The following is an 11,855-nucleotide window of genomic DNA, read 5'->3' as shown; positions in this document are numbered from 1 at the left end:
CTCCTGCACTTTCCCTTTCAGGTCCATAGGGTTTTACTGCCCCCTGCTGGAGACTGGAGCACACTGTAGTCCCTTTCAGGTCCATAGGGTTTTACTGCCCCCTGCTGGAGACTGGAGCACACTGCAGTCCCTTTCAGGTCCATAGGGTTTTACTGCCCCCCGCTGGAGACTGGAGCACACTGCAGTCCCTTTCAGGTCCATAGGGTTTTACTGCCCCCTGCTGGAGACTGGAGCACACTGCAGTCCCTTGCATTCTTTGTGCAGCCGGATGATGAGGCCCTCATCAATACAGGTACTGTATGTAGAACCATAGTAAAGACCAGTATGGACTATCAATCAGGTACTGTATGTAGAACCATAGTAAGTCCAGTATGGACTATCAATACAGGTACTGTATGTAGAACCATAGTAAGTCCAGTATGGACTATCAATACAGGTACTGTATGTAGAACCATAGTAAAGTCCAGTATGGACTATCAATACAGGTACTGTATGTAGAACCATAGTAAAAACCAGTATGGACTATCAATACAGGTACTGTATGTAGAACCATAGTAAAGTCCAGTATGGACTATCAATACAGGTACTGTATGTAGAACCATAGTAAAGCCCAGTATGGACTATCAATACAAAGTGACCATTTAGAATGAGGCCCAGTTCAATGAGAGGAAGTCTTGACATAACTGGGGGATGACAGACAGGAAGTGGGGGGGTGGAGATCTAATATATTGTTGTGCCAAACACTAAAGCATGATATTGTAATAAATCTACACCCTATTCCCTACGTAAAACACTCCTTTAGACCTGGTCAGAAGCACCGTAGTGCACTACGTAGGGAATAGGGAACCATTTGGAACAGAGACAGTAATTCCCCTGAACATCTTCCTCTTCCTCATCTGGTTTCTTGAACAGCCCTTCACTCCTCCCTCTTCCTCCCCTCCTCCCTTTTCATTCTATTCTATCAGCCACACCACTAGCTCACCTCCACACAATACATTTACAAGTTAAAGACACACCTTGGAATAAATAACAAAGGAAAACTATTACTAGATGAAGTTTAGTGTTTTTTATTATTTCCATCACCATAAATCATATTTAATCACTGAACAGTAGCAGACCTAACTTCATCTGTTCCTGACTCTGGATAGTGGATTAAAAAGACCATCAATCTCCAATGATATTAAAGTACTATTCTGAACATTACTGATATACTGAGTGGCAGTCAAGATATCTGCTGGTTTTATTGTTTGGTCAATAGCACCACCTGCTGGACAGGTTTAATGTTGCTGGACTGAGCAGTATGGGAGGATGAAAGATGACACATTTAGGGACGGTTTCCTGGACATCTACATTGAACATACTTTTTAGTCCAGGACTAGGATTAATCTGTGTCTGGGAAACCAGTCCATATAGTTTAGTAGAAAGTAAGTGATACCAGCTTGTAGTGGGCTGACTAGTCCTGAATTGTCCTTTAGTTCCTGGACCATTTTCCATGCAGCTCCAGGTGACAGAGAACACATCAATTAGGACCAACAAGCTGATCAATGATACTGAGGAGAATTACATAGAGACAGAGAAACCAACTGAGAAAACACATACCATGACTAGTATCTATGTGGACCCTACTACAGTTTAACCAGCTCAGCTATAGACTACACCAGCATGACTAGTATCTATGTGGACCCTACTACAGTTTAACCAGCTCAGCTATAGACTACACCAGCATGACTAGTATCTATGTGGACCCTACTACAGTTTACCAGCTCAGCTATAGACTACACCAGCATGACTAGTATCTATGTGGACCCTACTATAGTTTAACCAGCTCAGCTATAGACTACACCAGCATGACTAGTATCTAAGTGGGCCTACTACAGTTTAACCAGCTCAGCTATAGACTACACCAGCATGACTAGTATCTATGTGGACCCTACTACAGTTTAACCAGCTCAGCTATAGACTACACCAGCATGACTAGTATCTATGTGGGCCTACTACAGTTTAACCAGCTCAGCTATAGACTACACCAGCATGACTAGTATCTATGTGGACCCTACTACAGTTTAACCAGCTCAGCTATAGACTACACCAGCATGACTAGTATCTATGTGGACCCTACTACAGTTTAACCAGCTCAGCTATAGACTACACCAGCATGACTAGTATCTATGTGGACCTACTACAGTTTAACCAGCTCAGCTATAGACTACACCAGCATGACTAGTATCTATGTGGACCCTACTACAGTTTAACCAGCTCAGCTATAGACTACACCAGCATGACTAGTATCTATGTGGACCCTACTACAGTTAACCAGCTCAGCTATAGACTAACCAGCATGACTAGTATCTATGTGGACCCTACTACAGTTTAACCAGCTCAGCTATAGTAAAAATCAAAGGTGAATTTACATTGATGTTTCCACGGAGACCTGAATCATATCCACGAGGCACCAAACTGAAGAAAATGAACTGAAACAGGGAGGGACTAACTGAACTAAAATAATTATGTTGCTAAATGTTTTGCTACAGTGTTCTCTAACGAATACCACCCTGGATTCAAATACTATTTGAAATCTTACAATTACTTTGAGCATTTCCTTTAGTCTTCCAGGTGGGCGGGGTTCGTTTGTACTTTTAGGACTTTTCTATTGGTTCCATTACAACAAACTCAATCAAACACTGCTTATTAAGTATTCAACATTATTTTAATGCAGGTCTGTTTCCACATGCAATAAGCCTGTAACGTCTTGTATGATCTCATCAGGTAAAGGTGTGTCGAATGGAAGGGCAAGTCTCACCACTGAGAGGAAAACATCACTGGTCCACCTCTGCATCYGGTCAGCTATGTTGATCAGTACTGTCCCAGGGATGCTGGGAGCAGAGATGAACTCCCCTGACCTGGTACCACCTATGGAGTTGTCATTTTAATATCAGTTTAACCCCATTACTGCTATAACACATAAACCATGTTAATAGAATGAAATGGATCCAGGTTCCATTTATTCTACAATATATTTACTGCCTGTGGAACACTTCTCCAAAGTGTCTGAAATCAAGGTGACTGCAGGTTACTCAATAATAGATTTCAGGTCACTTGGTAAGTTTTTTTTTCTTCTTCTTTCTTCTTTTTTCTTTTCTTTTCTTCTGTCTATAGATGTTTCCATTGATGACCCTTGAGATGTTTCAACAACTTTAATCGAGTCCACCTTTGGTAAAAATCAATTGATTGGACATGATTTGGAAAGGAACACACCTGTCTATATAAGGTCCCACAGTTGACAGCATGTTAGAGCTTGAGAGGATCTGCAGAGATGTGATGAACAAGTCACATAAGTTACATGGACTCACTTTGTAGGCGGCAGGTAGTCTAGTGGTTCGAGCGTTGGACTAGTAGCCGGAAGGTTGCAAGATTGAATCCCCGAGCTGACAAGTTAAAAATCTGTCGTTCTGCCCCTGAACAAGGCAGTTCACCCACTGTTCCACTGTAGGACATCATTGAAAATAAGAATTTGTTCTTAACTGACTTGCCTAGTTAAATACAGGTTACATTTAAAAATAAAGGTCAAATAATAATATAACTACAGACAAAGTTTTTACTGCCAGGAGACGTAGCCAGGAAAACTCCTGTCCATAATAGAAGCTGCAGAGGATTCAGTGGTGTCTTGTTAACCTGCAGGTCCAGAGGATTCAGTGGTGTCTTGTTAACCTTCAGGACACCCTCTTGGTTCTGGAAGACCAGAGGATTCAGTGGTGTCTTGTTACCTGCAGGCCACCCTCTTGGTTCTAAGAACCAGAGGATTCAGTGGTGTCTTGTTAACCTGCAGGACACCCTCTTGGTTCTAGAAGACCAGAGGATTCAGTGGTGTCATGTTTACCTGCAGGCCACCCTCTTGGGTCTAGAAGACCAGAGGATTCAGTGGTGTCTTGTTTACCTGCAGGACACCCTCTTGGTTCTAGAAGACCAGAGGATTCAGTGGTGCTTGTTTACCTGCAGGCCACCCTCTTGGTGTCTTAAACTTTGCATCTGCACTGTTCTTTAAGTAAATGTTAAAGCATGTTTTATTGTTTAATGTAGTCCTTTGCTAAGAGTGGTGAAGCTTTTTAACTTCTCTAGGGTAGGGGAAGCATTCGGAATTTTTGATGAAATGCATGCCCAAATTAAAAGGCCTGTTTCTCGGGCCCAGAAGATATGATATTTATTTTTTATTTTTTTATTTTACCGTTATTTTACCAGGTAAGTTGACTGAGAACACGTTCTCATTTGCAGCAACGACCTGGGGAATAGTTACAGGGGAGAGGAGGGGGATGAATGGAGCCAATTGTAAACTGGGGATTATTAGGTGACCGTGATGGTTGAGGCCAGATTGGAATTTAGCCAGGACACGGGATTAACACCCCTACTCTTACGATAAGTGCCATGGGATCTTTAATGACCTCAGAGAGTCAGGACACCCGTTTAACGTCCCTCCGAAAGACGGCACCCTACACAGAGCAGTGTCCCCAATCACTGCCCTGGGGCATTGGGATCTTTGTTTAGACCAGAGGAAAGAGTGCCTCCTACTGGCCCTCCAACACCACTTCCAGCAGCACCTGGTCTCCCATCCAGGGACTGACCAGGACCAACCCTGCTTAGCTTCAGAAGCAAGCCAGCAGTGGTATGCAGGGTGGTGCTATGCTGCAGTTATATGCATATAACTGGTAGATTTGGATAGAAAAAAAACACTCTAAAGTTTCCAAAACTGTTGAAATAGTATCTGTGAGTTTAACAGAACTGATTTGGCAGGCAAAAACCTGAGAAAAATCCATTCATTTTTTTAAAATCTGACACCGTGGTGGAATAGAGGAAGTTCATCTTTAAACGTATGTAAAATATGTTTGTGTTTCTGAATTTTTATGAGTATTTCAGTATTTGAATTTGGCGCCCAGCAGTTTCACTGGCTGTTGAAGAGGTGGGACGCTACCGTCTCACGTGCCCAAAGAGAGGTTAATACTGATAGCAACAACCATCAGACAGACAGACAGGTTGTTTACTATAACTGGATGAAGGGATGCAGTGTTGAAGGCTTCCTTTAAGCAAACCAGATGGCACCATTTTTATTTATATTGTTATTTACAGATAGCCAGGGGTGTCACGGATTCCCCGGTACTGCTGCTCATTCAGTTCACCGGCTCCGGAGGTCTACGTCACCGGTCTTCGTGGCATCACTGAACTGGATCATTACCACCAACCCCGGACTGTCTTCTCTCATTACGCACACCTGGTTTCCATTCCAACAACAGCAAACTACCTAGCTAAATTGCCATAAATGTTTAATGCTTTCTGACCTGTCCCCAAATTAATGTAATTGGTTCAGAGTTTGTTTTTATATTTTTAACCTGCGTGTCGTGATTGCGTTGTGTGTGGGCGGACAAAATCTATTTGCGCACGGCCGGTGTGTGGGGGGGGGGGGGTGGAGGATTATAAGGGCCTGTGACAGAGGCCCTAAAATGATTAGAACATTAGGTTAATCATTTATTATAGACTTATTTTATTATTATTATAGACTTATTTTTAATTTTATTTGCTTTTGGGAGACAGAGAGAGAACCGTTAAGGTTAGAAGCACAATTTGACCTCGGGAATGTTCCTAAGGTCCTCCCGATCTGTGCAAGCCTAACCTTGACCTTGTGGCATTAACCCTTAACAGTTAAAAGAAGGTGTTTACATCAAACAGTTACAATGACATGTCTTCCCATTGGAATACATTGACTGCTCCTCTAAATTCAACCTGAAGCCTAAGTGTTTTAAGTGTTTTACAGCGGAAACACAATATAGCGTTATATTAGCTTACTAACAAACACACAACAGCATTGATTCAAGTAAACGGTAGCGATAGCTAATAAACCAGCAAAAGATATTAATTATTTCACTAACCTTCATAAACTTCATCAGATGACAGTGCTCTAACATCATATTACACAATACATATATGGTTTGTTCGAAAATGTGCATATTTAGAGCTGATATCAGTGGTTATACATTGTGCTAACGTAGCATATTTTTCCCAGATTGTCCGGGTGTGTTTACGACACTCACCTATTCTGACCAAATAACTATTCATAACCTTTACTAAAAAATACATGTTTATAGGAAATGATAGATACACTAGTTCTTAATGCAATCGCCGTGTTAGAATTCAAAAAATAACTTAATTACGACATAAGGCTTACGTTATGGCGAGAGAGTGCCCAAAACCTGGGCGCAAAACTAATAGTACACAAGTTCGACAGATATATGAAATAGCATCATAAAATGGGTCCTACTCTTGATGATCTTCCATCAGAATGTTGTACAAGGGTCCTTTGTCGTGAACAATCGTTGTTTGGTTTTAGAACGTCCTCTTTTCCAGTCAATTAGCACGGAAAGCTAGCAAAGTAGCCGAAGCTCTCCTTCCTGAACAAAGGCACACAACGCAACACGCCTAACGTCCCGAATAAATTTCAATAATCTAATAAAACTATATTGAAAAAACATACTTTACGATGATATTGTCACATTTATCAAATAAAATCAAAGCCGGAGATATTAGTGGTCTATAACGACAGCTTTCCAGAAGGTAATCCCAGGCTCCTTCTCGCGCTTTCAGAAAACAGGAAAAGGGTGACACGTCATGCCAAGAGCTTTTATTCCACCTCAGACCAAGATAAACACTCCATTTCTTCTCTCACTGCCTATTGACATCTAGTGGAAGGTGTATGACGTGCATGTATACTAATACATATCAAGCCCATTTATAGGCCCATCTATAATTTAGCCCAAACAACTACCTCTTTACCTACTGTATTAATTTATTTATTTTGCTCCTTTGCACCCCATTATTCTATCTCTACTTTGCACTTTCTTCCACTGCAAACCAACCATTCCAGTGTTTTTATTTAATTTTATTAACTTGCTATATTGTATTTACTTCGCCACCATGGCCTTTTTTATATTTTTATTTATTTATATATAANNNTCTAGAATCGGCTTCCTATTTCGCAACAAAGCCTCCTTCACTCATGCTGCCAAACATACCCTCATAAAACTGACTATCCTACCGATCCTTTATGTGTAACTCTGTGTTCTTGTTTTTGGTCGCACTGCTTTGCTTTATCTTGCCAGGTCGCAGTTGTAAATGAGAACTTGTTCTCAACTGGCCTACCTGGTTAAATAAAGGTGAAATAAAATGAAATAATATATGCATTATTTTTAAAATGAAGGTCTGATTCACACAGTCAAATCAAATTGTATTGGTCACAAGTGTAGACCTTACAGTGAAATGCTTACAAGCCCTTAACCAAAAATGCTTTTGGAAGTTAAGATTTTTTTTATTAAGTAAAAAATAAGAATAAGAAAAAATTGAAAATAAAAGTAACAAATAATTAACAGCAGCAGTCAAATAAAAAGCGAGGCCATATACACGGGATACCGGTACAGAGTCCATGTGCGGGGGCATCGGTTAGTTGAGTTAATATGTACATGTAGGTAGATTTAAAGTGACTATGCATAGATGATAAACAGAGAGTAGCAACAGCGTAATAGAGGGGTCTGGGTAGCCCTTTGATTAGCTGTTCAGGAGTCTGATGGCTTGGGGTAGAAGCTGTTAAAAGCCTTTTGGCCCTCGACTTGGTGCTCCGGTACTGCTTGCCGTGCGGTAGCGGAGAGAACAGTCTATGACTAGGGTGGCTGGAGTCGTTGAACATTTTTAGGCCTTCCTCTGATACAGCCTGATAGAGGTCCTGCATGGCAGGAAGCTTGGCCCCAGTGATGTACTGGGCCATACGCACTACCCTCTGTAAGGCCTTGCGGTCGGAGCTGAGCAGTTGCCATACCAGGCAGTGAGCAACCAGCAGGATGCTCTCCAGATGCGTGCAGCTGTAGAACCTTTTGAGGGACGTGAGGACCATGCAAATCTTTTCAGTCTCCTGAGGGGAATAGCCTTTGTCGTGCCTCTTCACGACTGTCTTGGTGTGTCTTGGTGTGTTTGGTCATGATAGTTTGTTGGTGATGTAGACACCAAGGAACTTGAAAGCTCTCAAACTTTTCCACACAGCCTGATGAGAATGAGGGCGTGCTCGGTCCTCGTCCTGTAGTCAACAATCATCTCCTTTGTCTTGACTCCGTTGAGGGAGAGGTTGTTGTCCTGGCACCCACACGATCCCTCTGACCTCCTCCCTATAGGCTGTGTCATTGTTGTCGGTGATTAGGCCTACCACTGTTGTGTCATCGGCAAACTTGATGATGGTGTTGAGTCGTGCCTGGCCATGCAGTCATGAGTGAACAGGAGTAGAGGAGGGACTGAGCACGCACACCCCTGAGGGCCCCCGTGTTGAGGATCAGCGGGGCGGATGTGTTGTTACCTACCCGTACCACCTGGGGGCGGCCCATCACGAAGTCCTGGATCCAGTTGCAGAGGTGGTGTTGAACGCTGAGCTGTAGTCAAATGCAAGCATTCTCACCATAGGTGTTCCTTTTGTCCAGGTGGGAAAGGGCAGTGTTGAGCTCGGAACATTTTCCAGTCTGTGCTAGCAAAACAGTCCTGTAGCTTAGTATCTGCATCATTGGTACAACTTTCTTATTAGAACCGAGTCACTGTGCTTTCCTGCTTTTGTTTTTGCTTGTAAGCAGGATCAGGAGAATATAATTATGGTCGATTGCCAAAATGGGAGGCGAGGGAGAGCTTTGTACACGTCTCTATGTGTGGAGTAAAGGTGGTCTAGAGTTTTTTCCCCTCTGGTTGCACATTTAAATCTGATAGAAATTGGTAAAACTGATTTGAGTTTTCCTGCATTAAAGTCCCCGGCCAGTAGGAGCGCCACCTCTGTATTAACGTTTTCCTGTGTTTCTTATGGCCGTATACAGCTCATTGAGTGCGGTCTTAGTGCCAGCATCGGTCTGCTGTGGTATTGTAGACAGCTACGAAAATATAGATGTAAACCTCTTGGTAAATAGTGTGGTTTACAGGTATCATGAGATACTCTACCTCAGGTGAGCAAAACCTCGAGACTTCCTTTGATTTCATGCACAAGCTGTTGTTTACAAACATGCATAGGCCCACCGCCCTGTGTCTTACCAGATGCTGCTGTTCTATCCTGCCGAAAAAGCTTAAAACCCGCAGCTGTATGTTAATCATGTCGTCGTTCAGCCACGACTCGGTGAAACATAAGAGATATTACAGTTATTAATGTCCGTTGGTAGATATATGTGCTTGTAGTTCTCTATTTAATGATCGTTAATTGTAAGTTGGCTAATAGGACCGATGGTAAAGTAGATTACCCTCTCGGCGACGGATCCTAACAAGGCACCCGGACCGTCGTCCCCCATGCCGCCGTCTTTTCCGCCTGCGAATGACGGGATGAGGGCCTTGTCAGGTGGTCTGGAGTAAATCCTTCCCGTCCGTATTCGTTGAGCAAGAATTTCTCCAGTACGGGTGAGTAATCGCTGCCCTGATATCAAGAAGATCTTTCGTATTAAGACACGGTGGCAGAACATTATGTACAAAATGAGTTACAAATAACTGCGAAAAAACGTACACATTAGGCACAATTAGTTACGGGGATCGTAAAACGGCGGCCATATCCTTCTGCGCCGATTATTAAGCAAAAAACCAGTCTTATCTGAACAGTGATGTTGGACGTGTCTGTTACTTGAAACTCTGTGATGCATCTTATTTTGGCCTGCAATTTCTGAGGCTGGTAACTCTAATGAACTTATCCTCTGCAGGAGAGGTAACTCTGGGTCTTAATTTCCTGTGGCGGTCCTCATGAGAACCAGTTTCATCATGAGCGCTTGATGGTTTTTTGCGTTTGTACTTGAAGAAACTTTCCGAGTTCTTGACATTTCCACATTGAGCCGACTTCATGTCTAAAGTAAGTGATGGACTGTCATTTCTCTTTGCTTATTTTGAGCGTTCTTGTCATAATATGGACTTGGTCTTTTACCAAATTGGGCTATCTTCTGTATACCAACCGTTCCTTGTCACACACACACTGATTGCTCAAATGCATTAAAGAAGAAAGAAATTCCACAATATTAACTTTAACACAGGCACACCTGTTAATTTTGAAGATGCATTCCAAAGTGACTACCTCATCAACGCTGTGATTGAGAGAATGCTCGAGGAATAAATGCTTTCATTCTAAGCACAAAGAAGTTCTACTTTGGAATAATCTCATATGCATTGTGATTTGTTTTAACACTTTTTTTGGTACTGTGAAGATGATGTCATATATGTTTTCACATAGTTTGATGTCTTCACCTATATCTACAATGTATAAAAATAGTTAAAAAATAAAAAATGCCTGGAATCGAGTACTGTAGGTGGTATCTCCAACTTGTGACGGGTACAATGGGACCTGTGTGAGATTTAATTTTGTATTGGAGATGCTTAACGTGAGTCTGGAAGGAGAGTTTACAGTCTAACCAGACACCTAGGTATTTTTAGTTGTCCACATATTCTAAGTCAGAACCGTCCAGAGTAGTGATGCTAGACTCCTCCTAGAGCTGGCTGCCCGGCCAAACCGATAAATTAGGGGAGAAAGTCCTTGGTCAGGGAGGTGACCAAGAACCCGATGGTCACTCTGARAGAGCTCCAGAGTGCCTCTGTGGAGATGGGAGAAACTTCCATCAGGACAACCATATCTGCAGCGCGCCAACAATCAGGCCTTTATGGTAGAGTGGCAAGACTGAAGCCACTTCTCAGTAAAAGGCACATGACAGCCCACAAAGAGTTTGCCAAAAGGCACCTAAAACATTCTCTGGTCGGTTGAAACCAAGATTGAACCCTTTGGCCTAAATGCCAAGTGTCACGTCTGGAGGAAACCAGGCACCGCTCATCACCTGGCCAATACCATCCCTACTGTGAAGCATGTTTGTGGCAGCATCATGCTGTGGGGGTGTTTTTCAGCGGCAGGGACTGGGAGACTATTCAGGATCGAGGGAAAGATGAACGGAGAAAAGTACAGAGAGAGCTGTGATAACCTGCTCCAGAGCGCTCATGACCTCAGTCTAGGGCAAAGGTTCACCTTCCAACAGGACTTTCTAAGCACACAGCTAGGACAACGCAGGTGTGGCTTCGGGACAAGTCTCCTAATGTCCTTGAGTGGCCCAGCGGGGCCCGGACTTGAACCTGATCAAACATCTCTGGAGAGACCTGAATATAGCTGTGCAGCGATGCTCCCCATCTAACCTGGCAGAGCTTGAGAGGATCTACAGAGAAGAATGGGAGAAACTCCCCAAATACAGGTGTGCCAAGCTTGTAGTGTCATGGGGCTCCCGAGTGGCGCAGCGGTCTAAGGCACTGCATCTCATTGTTAGAGGCGTCACTACAGACACCCTGGTTCACATCCAGGCCGCATCACATCRGGTCGTTAGTGTGAGTCACATAGGGCAGCGCACAATTGGCCCAGCGTRGTCCGGGATTGGCRGGTGTAGGCTGTCTTTGTAATTAAGAATTTGTACTTAACTGACTTGCCTAGTTAATTAAAGGATAAATAAATAAAAAATGAAATAACCAAGAAGACTACACTTGAGCTGTAATCGCTGCAAAGGTGCTTCAACAAAGTACTGAGTAAAGGGTCTGAATTCGTATGTAAATGTGATATTTCAGTTTTATATAAAAAAAAAAGCAAACATTTAGAAAACTGCTTGTTGCTTTGTCATTATGGGGTATTGTGTGTAGATTGATGAGGGGAAAAAACAAATAAGGCTGTAACTAAATTTGAGAAATGTCAATGGGTCTGAATACTTTCCGAATGCACTGTATCTGTTGCGTTCTATCACCGAGTTGTAAAAGAAGCAGAGCAGAAACTGGCTGCTATTTAGATGACAGATGTA

At 42.7% G+C, this 11,855-nt stretch overlaps 1 long non-coding RNA gene and 1 pseudogene across 1 annotated transcript; both read left to right on the top strand.

Annotated features, from left to right (window-relative positions):
• The first annotated feature begins 17 nt into the window (after window positions 1–17).
• LOC139025666 (uncharacterized) lies at window positions 18–1,505 on the top strand. The gene is made up of 2 exons (XR_011477277.1): window positions 18–292; window positions 437–1,505. It is a non-coding gene; the product is annotated as an uncharacterized lncRNA (long non-coding RNA).
• Window positions 1,506–9,151: 7,646 nt separating this feature from the next.
• Window positions 9,152–11,855, top strand: part of LOC139025662 (USP6 N-terminal-like protein) — a 7,921-nt pseudogene continuing 5,217 nt past the window's right edge.

Source organism: Salvelinus sp. IW2-2015, unplaced genomic scaffold (assembly GCF_002910315.2).
Source record: "Salvelinus sp. IW2-2015 unplaced genomic scaffold, ASM291031v2 Un_scaffold3039, whole genome shotgun sequence".
NCBI lineage: Eukaryota > Metazoa > Chordata > Actinopteri > Salmoniformes > Salmonidae > Salvelinus > Salvelinus sp. IW2-2015.
The sequence above is the reverse complement of the archived record's forward strand: the minus strand, read 5'-3'. Positions and strand labels throughout refer to the sequence as shown.